The following is a 14,617-nucleotide window of genomic DNA, read 5'->3' on the forward strand; positions in this document are numbered from 1 at the left end:
GATTATTTGCATGCAATACTTTACAGCCATTAATTTCTCTAGGCATTGGTTTGTTCTCTCCCCTATTTAAAAAAAAATAAAAAAAGTGCCAATATTTAATTTTTGAACTTTTTAAATTTTTTTTTCCCTTGAAAGTGCTGAGTTTTCATGAGAAGAGTTCACAGATGGAACAAAAGAAAGAGAACAGAGTAAGGAGGAAATAATGCTGTCAAAAGACAAAGAATATTTTAAAAATTCAACTGATACCAATTTTTTCCTACCAAAATACAGTAAGCATTCCAGTGCTAAAAGATTTCAGTACTGTTATGCACAAGTCTTTTGTCCCTGAAAAGACACTATACAGGAGAACAGAGTCCCAAGAGAAATGATTTCTCAAAAGCCATACATAAGATCAATATAAGGATTAAGAAAATATTTAGATCTTTCATCAGGCAGATGTCCTTTTCAGGGGACAATACTTATCTGTACCTTCTCACATCTACTGCAGAATTATCTGCAACTGAGCACATTTCTGGAGTCAGGAAAATGTGCAGATAGATGTTTTGCTTTACAACACACAATTACAAAAATTGGAAAGCTAGCTTTTTATTAGCTTTAATTGTCTTTTATATTTATGTACGTGCTGAAAGTAAGTTTACAGTGCTGCTTTGTTCTGGAAAGCATGTCTGTAGAAATGCTCAACAGAATATGAAACTTTGTATATTCCTTCAAAAACTGACATTAATGGAACTTTATAACTCAAATGTTAAAATGTCAGAAAGAAGACCTGAAACTCAAAATCATGTATCCCAGCTCTGCCCTTCTATGCAGTAACCTGTATGTTGCTGAGTGGATGCTGAAATGTATCTTTCCATCCATAACTTTGCAATAGCAAGTTTCCTCTACTGAATTTATTTTGTATTTTAAAAGTTTTGAAGTTGAATGATTGCCTATTAAAGTCAATACTACAGAATCTCAGCTCCTGTGGAGAAGGAAATCTTAAAGGCTTGTGTTCAGTATACAACCAATTCAAACATGAATACTGTAATGACATTAAAGATTACCTTTTTATCATTCAAATTTCTGCTGCGAATCTGTAAAGGAAAGAGGTGATTTTATAAAAGACATAATTAACTTTTTGAAGTGAGTTGTGATCACAATCTACTAAAAGGGTGGATAAGTATTTGACTGTACGACTAGAATTTTAACAGATGTGGCAAATCTATCTGCAAACAATAGCTTTTTCATTGGACAGCATCAACAAATTGCTATGCTTTTCCATTGTGGTTTATCTCTGTCATTGCCCACCTAGTACTTTAAAATGTATCCTCTTAACAATCATTAAAACTTGAATACAAACTCCTCTCAAACTATGTTTGTGTATATACAGTGTAGATATGTATCACTATGATAAATGAAGGAAAGTTATTTTAAAAGCTGGAAATAGCCAAAAAATTTTGTTTGATTATTTGAGCCTAGTTCAGGGAAATCTATGGAGTAATGCCATTATTCCACTCACAGCATCTGATACCTGTAACCCCCCGTAAGTTCACTCATCCCGCTCACTTCTTCAGTTACTATGTCTCTTTACGATTCTTTGGCCATTGTGGAGTCTCTCCTAGGTGCTAGTTTCCTATGCAAAGTCACTGCATCATTAAGTGAGATAAATGTTTGCATGCAATTACTCTGAGACAGAAACCCCATCAAGAGGAGAGGAATTAATTCAAGTTCCCAAACATTGGCGATCTCATAACTTCATTTCTTTCCTAAAGTTCCGTTTCTTTCTACATATGGCCCATACCATTAAAAAAGACACATAGCTTGGATAACCTGTGTAACTCTACCAAATAGGAATAGATTGGTAACAAAGCACTGAAAAGAACATGTCTGTATTGTGTTCTCCAAGATAAATTTCAAAGATTTCAGATACGAGTGTTACTTAAAGCTCTGTAAGAAAAAAAATCCACATCCCTTCATGTAAGAGAAAGCAAACTGTTACATGACTTACTTATGATCACAAAGCTGGTAAAATGTTTTTTGGGTGTTTTTTTTTCTAAAACTCAGTAAGTGACCTAGGATAAAACTGACCTTTGGTCAATGATCATATCTGAGAAATCCTAGCTATGAAGGTGAAAGTTTGACAAAATCATAAATAACTGAAAAGGACAGAAAACATTAAGAAAAGCATAAATGTCACTTAGCTCTCCATCTGGAATACCGTTGCTAGTACTTCTACAATACAGTTCAGACAGCGGAGTAAGGTGATCTATGAAACAACAATCTGTCATTAATAAAGAGGAAAAATATCATTAAGACTAGAGATGAGATCATGGATTATCTGGAAGACCACCTACTGAAGAAAAAGACAAAGAGGAAAAAAAAGTCTGTTTTAGCTAGCTTCAGTTTCTTACTGGACTGACCCTTGAACCACTAAGTCATCAGTTTCCAAATATCCAGTTTTACTGGCCAATTACTCAGCAGAACATGACATGATCGATGATCTGAAAGTTTTCAGCTGGTTGTATTGATCAAATATATAAACAAAACACAACTGTCAGCTGCTCTGAGTTTACTGCTGATGAAGTGATGTTTCAAACAATTAATGAATTAATGCTTGAACACAGAAGAAAAAAAGCCTAAATGATATAAAAGACTAAAAATGTTTAGTGCTCAATTAATTAATAATTTGCCTTATAATTGATTTTTTAAATTGTGACTGGCAAAACAGAGGTGTGAACTCTAATTACCATCTACCTATAATAGCTCATTTTTTTAATTTCTTTTAATTATTTCTAAAGTGAAGGAAGCAGGATCACTAAGGCTGCCAAAGTCTTTGAGTTATTGGTGCTAAAAAAGTAAATATCAGAAAATGCCAATTATTACAAAATGTGAAGGTTGATTACTTTTTGTAAAAAAAGGCAGATGAGCAAATGCTATGAAACGCTGAGGCAGGGCTGGGGCACACAAAGGAATTACAGTAAACTAATGAGCTTCCAGGTGTTGGCTGAGCTTGGGTAACTAACAATATTTGCACTCTTAGCCTCAAGCAAATCTGAAGCAAAACGTATTAAATAAATCTTCAGGGAGAACACCCTCTGTTAGCAGGATCAGCCCTAAACAAAAGCCAAGTTTGCAATGACACACCACTTCACAAAGAACAACCTACCTCATTCCTCCTTGTCCTGATCTAAGAATAGGGACAATTTCAACTTTTAAAGGCGGCAATTTAATTTTCCTCTGACAGCAAGAGAATGATCCAAGACTCAGTACAATCTCGCCTTTTCAGAGGAAGTTTCTATAAAGCAGGGGCCACTTTCAAAAAGATACTTGAAGTCAGATTCCATATTGGTCTTACTGTAAAAAGTAATTTATGCCTTGCTTAGGCAGGTAAGATGGGAGGCAATCTAGCTGTTAGAAAATAAGGACCTGAGTTAAAGAAAATGGGAGAGAATTAAGCATGAAAAGAATACTATTTAAAGAAAGTGTGAAAACTGAGAGATTAATTTACTGTTAGTTCCATTTTATCTCTTGTAAGTACATTTTTTAATTCTTTAAATCAAAGTTCTTCTGCTCTATGTATGTTGCCATTATTTCCCTGGAATTGAAAATGTCTGTTTTGTTCAGCAAGTGCATGTTAGAAATCTTGGGCTATTAAAAGATGGTGCCAATGTTAACTATTATACAAAGGATTAAATCTTAACTAAGTAGTATTAAAAAGTGACTCTATAAACCTTTAGGTTATTGGTACTTCAAGATTTTTCAAAGAAAAGAAGACCAATATGAAGGATTAAGAGTTAAGGTTATGCAAAATCCACTTAATCAGCATGGCTAATTTTAGCTTTAACTAAAGCTGCTGGCAACTATGTGCATTTTGCTTTGGGGCTTTAGTTTTGAAGAGAGTGATGAATACATTTTTGAGGTAAATTTATCTTAACTGAGAGTCTACCTAATGCTCTTTAATTGCTGAAAAAGTGATTTTAATAGCATTTGCATTTAGGAGAGGAAAGAGGTCTTCAGATGTGCATCTTTAAGACCCTAATATAAGCATTTTATTTTCACATTTATATAATATACTGCCTGACTATAAAACAGGTGAGTTTTATAAACAATACAGTCATCAACCTGGGCATTGTTTATGAAGAAAGAATTGTTCTCCTAACAGTACATATCCTATTCAGAAAAGAGCCTAGGAAAATTGGAGCATATGCTAAAGATATGAATACAATGACTTGCCAGACTATCTGGGGCACAAATGCTGAGGATGAGGGTCTTTCATTGACAAATGCTACCTAAGCAAGGCAGTTGTACACAGTGTCAGCTCAAGCAGCCCAGGCATTTTAAGCCAGAAATACACACTTGTTAATGCTTACAGCTCTTTTGCCCAGCTCCAAAATCAAAAAGGATTAGATCATTCAATGTGAAGTGGATTAGATATGGTTATGCTCTTAGTTAAAACAAAAAATGATACGAACACAAAGTTTCCTGGCCAGTGAGAGTCAAAGAAAATTTGACTGTATCTCAGACCGGTGGGGTAAGGTGTGGACGAAGCAAGTGAACTCAGTTGTGGATCTCAGTTTCGCATCTGTGAAAAATCCTGTGGGAGGAGCTGTCCCTTATATTACAAATATTAAGAGCCATGGTCATCATTCCATAGTGGATTACAAAGAGCTTTTTCTAGTGGGAAAACTGGATAAGCGTGGTAAAATTAGACTGTTGACTTACAATGATATTGCAGTTGGAGACCCAAGTGAAATTTGGGTGAGCATACCTATGTCAGTACACTGCTATTATTTATACAAACAAGGTAGTGCTATGTTAAAATGTATGTCTAGGTCCTAGCATACTAGTATAGGATAATTTAATTTATCATAACTGAAGTCTTTTTAGGCACCTTCAATACTATTTTTTTCCTGTGTCATGAATAAACTTATTGTAATTCGTGCAGTTTTCGCTCCCTTCCTATGCCTGCTGTCACAGCCTGGGAAGCCATTTCACTACTTGTGCTTTTCTAGTGGAACCTGTCTGTCATCTAGGACCATAAGGGGTGATATACTGGACTGGATTCAGTGCATCCACCTATGTACCCTGTGTGTGGTAGTGATCACACAAGGTGCTTCAGGAGAAGGCACATGAACCTTCACTGGTCAAAGGAACTTTCCCTCTAAACTAATGGTTGAAGAAGGCTTAGGCCCTGTGTACTGAAGATGACAATTGCATGTAATTAAGCCTGTTCACTCTTAGGTAAAATTAGGGAACTGAACAAAAGGCCACTTTAAGGAAACAGGGATCTCAACAGCAAGTCAGGAGTGATGCCCTTCCTTCCGGCAGTAAATTTATGCTGTAATGAAGGTTGTCATTAGCTCTGTGCACTTAGAGAGGTTAGAGCTTCAGCTAACTAGTTTAAGTGCTGTCAGCACTGTTATTGTGCCAGCAATTATGCTTCGCGATCTACTGAACATTCACATAAATATTTGGATGGCAAACTTGCACAGATCTTGGTGCTGCCATGGCCATATGGCTACCCACAGCTGTGTTATAGGTTGCCTTTGCTACAGCTAGTATCTGCAAGAGCTAGTTTTCTAAGGTGTGTTTTTTTTTTTTTTGAGTGCAGCATAGATGTCTTGAGAGCCTTGCATGTCTTGGATATATGGCCCACAAGAGGACTGAATCATGGCTGTGTTAGAGATGCTTTCTTCCAGATTGCAAATGACAATTAGATTGACTATACTCAATGAAACTGAGATAACACATATTGTACTATTTCCCTTGGCTAAATGTCATCGAATAATACAATTCTGCCTGTTTAAAATCTTCATGTTCCTGCCACCTAGTCTTACTCAGATACTGTCTCTGATTCTTGGTTTAGACCATTGCATAGTAGACCACTACACAGTACTCTTTCAACACCTCAGAAGAAGCTGTATCTCTATTATGGAAAAAAATGTTGGTAGAAATTTGTGGGATGTATATCTTCGAAAATAAATTATGCTAATAGTTCACTTAAAAATCTTTCAAGTCTTGGCTTTTGTGTTTCTCACTGTAGAATGGCACTTGGAGAATAGTAATTATGAGCAGTAAGCATCTGAGCCTGAAATTTCATATACAGCTGTAATTCAAATTTCTTCACCTTCAGGGTATCACATGACCTCCATCACCTTATGCAGTTGCTTTTTTTCCTGGGGGCATTCAGAAAGGACATATGTATAATTATCTTAACATTTGTTATCTTGTTTTGTATTCTTTCTTATGTTTATGTGCCCAAACGCATTTCTGTGGGGTAGATCTGAAAAACACTAAAACTCTTTAAGAACTATTTATCTCTGTGTGTACATATGTATTTTTATACTACATCTCAATTAAAAAGTAAAAAACCATACCTTTCTATACCATCTAGGAAACATTCCCAAAAATGTATTTTGAGCTATAAGCTCTGACCAGACCTCCTTCAATCAGATATTGTAGGGTTTTTTTTAAGTGAAAGTATTGTTACACATGAATAAATCTATTTAGGTATGCTATAACAAATGGTTTTGGATCTAAAGTAGAAAGTTAAATATTTAAATCTATCATAACTTACAAGGAAGAATGGTAAACATTAGAGCCCATGTAACCCTCTGTACTCTTCACTGTGTTGCTTCAAAACACCAATGTCTAAAACAGTTCTGGCAATAAGTTGGAATGTAAAAATTGGGACATTAGATAGGGAACTTAAAGTTGAAATTTTACAATGCCCTTACTGCCTGGTAAATCTAATTTAACGTATCTCACGCCTTCTGTTTTGACACTAACGTCAAGTCTAGCCATGTGGGTCTGCAGTGATGGCAGCTCCACAGACACTTGTTTACTGGCTAGCCTGCTCATTGTAAACAAAATTTCCCATTTGTAATTTGCCCGGATCCTTTATTTTGTTATTAGCAAGCAGTATTTGCATTCTAATATTTATTCATATCTGTACACTATTAAAGATTGCTGTCATTCTTTCCTATGAAGTGAAGATGCCTACCTAGAAACTGAGTTATAAGGGGGGAAACGTAAATTCATTCATTTTTATTGTATGTTTTGAACTCTTGAATTTGTCTTAAGATAATATTGTGATTGTACTAGCATGCACGTTTGAGGTAATATTCATTACGGAGAACAGTTACCTTATTCTTTACATGTGATACTTTCCACGAAAATACTCAATGCAGTTTTTTTTTTATTATTTTAAACATAAGCTCCCAATTTTGTAACCCCAATCTATCTAATGATATTTTATCCTTGCCCTTTTTAAAATTAACTATTCGAGTCATGTGGTACTTGACTGAAATTAGAAGGCACATTGCTTATGAGTGCAAAGCCATTCCTGGGGAAGTCAGAAGCAATTTTGCATTTATTTCAACTTTAATGCAATCCGGACTATATTAATGACTGTGGCAGAAATGACTGTGGCAAAAGTTTTACTGGCTAGGATTTTATTTGTTGCCTGTATCTCACTGGTTCTACTCATTATACTTTAAAATAAATACTACTGCAGTCTGCATGGGCAGACAAAATCAACTGTTTAACAATTAACAGCATTTGCTTTTTCTTGCGTAAAATGCTTTGTTAATTGCATCTGCTTATTTTCTGTGCTCTGCATTTCAATCCTTTTCTGCAGCTGATGTCTTCTTTCAACAATGTATTTTTATTCTAATATCTAAAACACATCTGTTGTGTTTCATTGTCAGATTTGATTAGCTCACGCTTTCAGGTGTGTGCTGCCCTTCTTACGTGAAAAGGTTGTCTTGTAAGAATCTGCAAAACTAACCTGATAATCCTCCTTTAAGACTTCTAAAAGATGTTCCTTTCCTCTAATAGCTATGAAAATTCTTTACAATGATGAGGCAGCTGATATTCTTGCTACAATTGCTATCTATAAGTTTTGCAAAACCCCTTTCATTGATATCTTGGGCTTTCATGTCTCTATCACCTGTTGTCTCTTGTCACATCAGCTTTTGGGACAAGAACAAATTTTTGTTCTGTATTCTTAAAATCCAAAATATTCTCTTAGGTGTCAAAACACATAGGTGGCCATAACTGCCAATAGAATGCCTATTTACTGTGGCAAAACCAAATAGATAATCAGAAGAATCTTTAGTAGCTTTTATAAAGAAAACAGCAAAAGTTCCCAGTGATGTGTGATACCACTAGACATCTTTTCTCACTCAGTCACAACAAAAAGGCATAAACATTTCATGAATCATGCGATTTTTAGATGAATGGACAGAAATATCAGTCAACAGAAGCAACGTCAACAAATAAATTTGAGATAATCCTGCAGCAATCAAAGCTCTATTTAGATATGCTTTGGAGTATTTAATACATCTAAATAAAGAAACTCAGCTGTGTAGCAGAAAAACTATGCTGACGTAAGCTATTCTGCTGCTGGCATAGAACCAAAATGGCTGTCATTTTTGCTGGTCAGCTGAGTTTCTTTATTTAGGTGTTTCTTACACTAGATTCTGTTTTATGGGGGGGTTGGTCTTTAAAAAAAAAAAAAAAAGGCAAACAAAACCCCTTCACATCTAAATTGAGCTATGTAAGATGCTTGATCATCTGAAGTTTTTTGGTCTCCTCCCAGCTACCAGCTCAACTGTTCATAAAGTTTCTCATTGTTTGATTTATTTACCTGCGTATTCGTTTTATGCTGGTTCCATTTAATCCAACTTTATTTAGCTTCTTTCTGAGAATGCCACGTGCAAACAGTATGTGTCTTACTAATATTAAGAAATTCTGTCTACTGCTTTTGCTTTATGCATTCATTATTCCATCAAAGAAACCAATTAGTTTGGTTTCACTTGATTTGTGCTTCTTACAAATGTGTTACCGATTTATCACTGCATTTTCTTCAAGCTGTTTACATACCGATTGCTCTTGCTTTACTAATTGTTCTAGTTATTTGTCAGGTATTGAAGTTAAATTTAGTGGCCTATAATTCTTCTTCATTTTTCCTCAACACTCACTTATTCTCTTCTTTTAAATTGTGATATAATTTTAGCCTCCCCTTGGTTTCCAGAGGCAAAGAAACAGAGATTGATATTAAACTAAGCAGTAAACAGTAACACTCAACTAATGAAAAGTAGTTTGATCAACAAATTAATGGGCAAAGGAGAAGGTTCTGCTTAAACTGGACTAGGCAAGTGGCTTCCACCTTTGGCCCACCAAGACCATACCCCTTCCTGTTCTCTGTACTTCTTGTTTTCCATGTGTATGTCTTCAGGGTGAGAGAGACAGTAAAGTGAAACATTGGCACTGTTGTTTGCTCAATATTTTTGGATCATGAATCAGCTGAGATTAAAGATCACTGCTCTAGACAGACTAAAGGCAGGGCTAACAACATCAGTGCTACAGCAGTACAGCAAGCCAGAGATAGCAACAGCCAGAAATGACATAATCTCTGGCTTTATATGAGAAACAAAAATTGAGTCCTGTCGAGACAAAGAAAATGGGCTCTATTTGAAAAGTGCAGAGAAACGCAAAATATCGGATTCTTAAAATAGCTGAGAACTAACCCACAAAGATGTTTATTACTTAAATATCATCAGCTTTTTGGATCTTGGCCTTAAACTCAATGGTCAGCCACAAACAGCTAAACAATGTAAAGGGTAATAAATCTGTCTAAATTATTTCTTTAGCTAACACAATTTAGCTTCTTTTTAAACACTCCCTGTTTTCTCAGACTGGACAAGATTAAGAGGCTTGCACTCCCTGACAATATTCAACTTGCAAGGGACAGAGAGCATCGGATGATCAAGACCCTAGAAAGAGCTGTGGAAGAGTCCTCACCAACACTGTTTTATCTCTGCAGCAAACACAGACCCAGATTCTAATAACGTTCTATGCAACAGATGTGAATCTGGCCAGAGAGGCTCAGTGCTAGCCTGGCACTTCAGGAATGTGGTTTTTAACAGCAATCCTTTGACTGCTCAGCTGACATGGCATATCATGTCAGCCTCCATTCTCCTCTGTGACTTTGCCTGCCAGCAACAGGTAGGTAGTTGACACATCTGCTATGCAGTACTATGGAGTGGGAGAAAAGGTACAACACAGCATGGCAAACTTATGAGAACATGGGCTGGCTGCAAGATGCTGCAAAATGGGAACTACTGGACAAACTTAACATGTCCACACAGAGAAAATACAGTTAAAACCTACATATTTCATATTTGGAAGTCTTGTGTGTCGTAAAAATAACACATTTGATTTTGTCTCTTTGCTGTGGCCATGGAGAATGTCCTACAACATCTATAAAGGATACTTTTATTTTTGTTCCAGTGCTCAATTAGTTTGTGGCTGAGACTCCAAGGAGAGTCAGCTAAGCATCTCTCTTACTCAGAGATGTTCAATTTAATATGTCTTGTAAAGCTGAATGAATTCCAGAGAACAGAAGCAGTATTACTGTTGTGCCAACAGGTCAAAGCATAATGACCTGTTTGAAATTTTAAGCTGGAAAAGTACAGCAAAAGTTAACACAGGATTGAATTGATCAACAGGGGAAAATTATAAATTAATATCTGTCAGTCATTTAAGTACACCTCTTAAATATTTTGAGCTCATTTTGTCCTGACACAAAGTTTGAATGATTGAGGTAACTTCACAGATTTCTCTGAGTAGTGTAACACTATACCAAACAGCAGCATTCTGGTTTAAAAGGAATCAGTGCTATATGGTAACAATCGGATACGCGTTCTTCAGGTTAAGCCTTCAATAAATAATACATTTCAAGATTCCTTACACTGAGGTGTTTCTAGTATGTCTTATGAGAGACTTAGTTCTGGTGCTATCCAACACTGTCATTTCAATCCTGGAAATAAATAAATAATGCCGCATGACAGTGATGGGTAATATGTATGGGGTAATAATACTGGTCCCTTAGGATTACAGCACGGCAATTTTCACGGAACTTAGATAAGAACTAGGTAAGGCCCAGAGCAATGTGATCTAACATAGAAATTGGCCCTGCTCAGAGCTGGAGCTGAAACAGATGATGTAAAGAGGTCCACTCCAATCTAAATTATACTATGACTCTAATCTGAAAATTACAGGTTTCAGTGGGAATGGTTTGGGGAAAAACAGCCAGAACACTGTTCTGCTGTGCTTGTGGTTTGTACGTTAGATGTTATTATAGCATCAGTGTAATAGGTCTATCAGTAGAACATCAAAAATTTGGTTTCAGAATATGGAGTCTTTAATGGAAAACTAACATGCAATACATGAGGCAGCCTGTTGTACTGTTTGTATTTAAAATTTATATGCATCTTCATATTGTCACATACATGGATATATGTAGGCATGGTATCTAGACAGGACAAAGAACTCGAGGTAGATCTACAAAACAACAGGTGGTTCAGTGGGCTCCTGAACACTGATTTTCAATGTGCAGTGGCAGAAAACCAAAACAAGCAGTGGAAGTAATGGTAAGTAGGAACAAAGAAGTTATGGCACTGATGAGACTAGTATTGGAATACTGTGTACAGTGTTGGTGACTGCATTTTTTAGGTATGTTGAGAAACTGGAGAGAGTGAAGAAAAGATTCACAGAAGGGCTGGGAACACTTGTGTATGTCAGAGGTTGTTTGGCTTTAAAAAAACGAAGAGGTGGTATGGTAAGAGTGTATGGATACAATCCTGAGAATTAGATACAGGGTGCTGAACAATGCCTTTATACTAGCTTTTAAAAATAGAATAACTGAAGGCAGAAAGGTTCAAATTGGTGCATTTATTTTTTAAAATTGAAGGTGAACAGTCATTGGGAATAGGTTAGTAAAAGAAGCAATGAAATCTCTAGCTCTGGATGTTCTCAGAAATATCTTTCTAGAGAGCTTGAATAAGATACAAATCTTGAATAAGATACAAGAGGTCAATGCAGGCTTTTGATGGCTTCTTATATGTCAGACTATATGATTCAACAGCTTCTTCTGGTATTAATTTCAAGGAATCTTATTCCTTTCTCTAATGAAATATCTCAGTTCTCAGATAAAAGTACTCTGATGCCAGTTATTGCTTATGGCTGTGCAGTCTTCATCAAATAACAGAATCCAAGGTCTAAATCCAGCATTACTGCAGCTTTTCACATTTGTTATGCTGAGGACTGCATGGGATACCGTCACTTTTAGGTCAGTTCTGTGGTGATCCTGATTAATTTAAAGAAGAAATGTATTCCAAAAAATTTCAGTCTTTCATCCCTTCCTGAGAGTTGGTCATTTTGTAAATTCAAAATATGTAAATCCCACAGACAAATTTTGACTTGCTGATTTTAATGAACTGCTGAATGTCAGTTCCTTCAGTCAATAGGGATTACTTTTCCTAAACAAACATGTGATATTTTATTATCTCCAGGTAATGCTAATTACACTAGAAGAAAATGGGAGAGAATTTTTAATATCACTATTAGCAGAAAAGCCTGGCAGAACGTGATTCAAGGGTATTCAGAGCACCTAGTAACTATATTCTAAATGAAACAAATTTGCTCTGTCTTTAACACTAATTTTAATGGAAAAATATGAAACAAAGATCAGATCTGCTGGGAAAATAGGTAACCTTTTAAATTAATGTTCCCTGAGCCACAATTAATTTAGATTTAATAGGACAGTAAATGTATGTTATTTGAATACTGATTATTAAACATTCACCAAGGATTAAAAGTTATGTAATAGATTAATAACTGTGAAATTGATATGGACCTATTGCATAGCCATAATACTCTGCAAATATGTTTTTGTATGTAGCTGCTATTTGTTTAATATATAATAACTGCTTAATGAAGTCTAAATTAAATACTTAAATCTCAGTTGAAAAAATGTCTGAGAAGTACAAAACACAATGTGGAATATGTTTACCATGCTGTGTTTATCAGGATAAAGTCATGTTGTTTTGAAAATTACAAAAACACTGAGTAGTCTGTGGGGCCTGCTTGAACAAAACTTTTCCCTGGATAGTTTCTGCTGAAACTCCCATGCAAGTGCTTAGATGTCAGGATGATTAAGTACCCAAGAAGCAGTATCCAGAAATTTTGCTGATGTTGACATCAAAATGCATTGTTTTCCCCATTCCCTTCCGCTTTGAGAAGCAAACCTATAATGATGTATTAATTGCTATTTATTATTATGCTTCCTATTGCTTCATTTTTTATGGTTTGTGGTTGCTTGCCAAAAATAAAAGTAATCCTATGGATAAAATGTACTGGGAGAAAAGACCAGTATGAGCCTTACTGCAAATAGTTTGGACTGTGTTTTTATTTAGTCATTGAGGGTGCCATAAAGATCACTTGTCTAATGACAGGAGCACTAGCTCTGCAATCAGACAGGCATGCTATAACCTACTGCTGTGGCTCCACCTGCTGAAAGGTATGGGTTTGAGTTCAGGACTACCACGGCCCGACACACTGCTTCTCCTATCCACTTACTGCTTTTTTTGCATCTCTGCATGGTACTGGCTGTGCCATGTGTCTTTATGCCATATAGAGCGCAGATGAATCTTGGTCACTTGACAGCAAGGACCCTAGCCTCTGTCGCAAGAGCAACATGTTATTGCCATCAGTGTGTCTGTAACTCCTGCTCTGTTGGCTGTGGGTACACCTCTGAGCTCAGATGTCCTTCTTCATGATCCCCTTTGGCTTTTTTGACTATCTCCCAGGCCTGGCTGTGTTCTGTAGGATATTATCTGAGCTACGATCCCGTGTCAGTGTGGGACTCAGCTGCTGCTTGCCTCTGGCCAGTGTAGCCTTTTTTATTTTCTTTAACTATCACATTAGCCTTTTCCCTTCTGTTTTTACTTCTGAATTTTCTGCCTGAGTTCGAGGTACTGCACAGGGAAGAGAAAGAGAATCTCTTGCTTCAGGCGCCATTACACAGCCAATAAAATTGAGACTTTTCTAGAGTTAATGTTCTGTAAAATCTAAGGTGATAAGATTTGGGAAGTGAAGGAAATTCTTCAAAGTATTCATGTTAAGGAAGTTTAACTTCTGGACCATTTGAATTGCTTAAGCATCAGACAGCTTTTCTTTCACATGCATTGTTCACACAACAGTGCAAATCTCTATCCATCTAGCTAGACATAATAACTACCATCTTGGAATACCATCACTTTCTTTTCAGCCATAAGTGCTGATGTGCCAGTAATGAAGTAGTTCAGCTTTTGTTTTCCCTACTAATTTTTCCCCACAACCATATGTTTGGATCTTACTTACATTATAACATTAATTGAAATATTTAACAAAGTATAACAAGGAGTAGAAGGAGAACTATTTTATTTCCACTTTTGTTAGTAGATTATGGCTTGGAAGACTGTAAGCTTATTAATGCTGAGTAATGTGCCTAACTGATGACAATTTTTTCAAAAGGCACTGAAATGACAGTTTACACATTTTAGCAAAAGTTTTAATGTGAGGTTGTATGAAAACTATATTTATCTCTTCCTCTTCCATGAAAATATATATTTCTATAGCTGTATCTTTATTTTATTGAAAATTCACATCAGATATATAGAAAACCAAAAGGTCTCAAAATTATATGAAAAAATTATTTGGAGGCTGAACAGTGAAAAAGTGGTGATGGAACTGCATGTCGAACATTACACAATATATTTTACATGTTTTGAGCTGTGTGCATTGCTTTCTA

Source organism: Falco naumanni, chromosome 1 (assembly GCF_017639655.2).
Source record: "Falco naumanni isolate bFalNau1 chromosome 1, bFalNau1.pat, whole genome shotgun sequence".
Lineage (NCBI taxonomy): Eukaryota > Metazoa > Chordata > Aves > Falconiformes > Falconidae > Falco > Falco naumanni.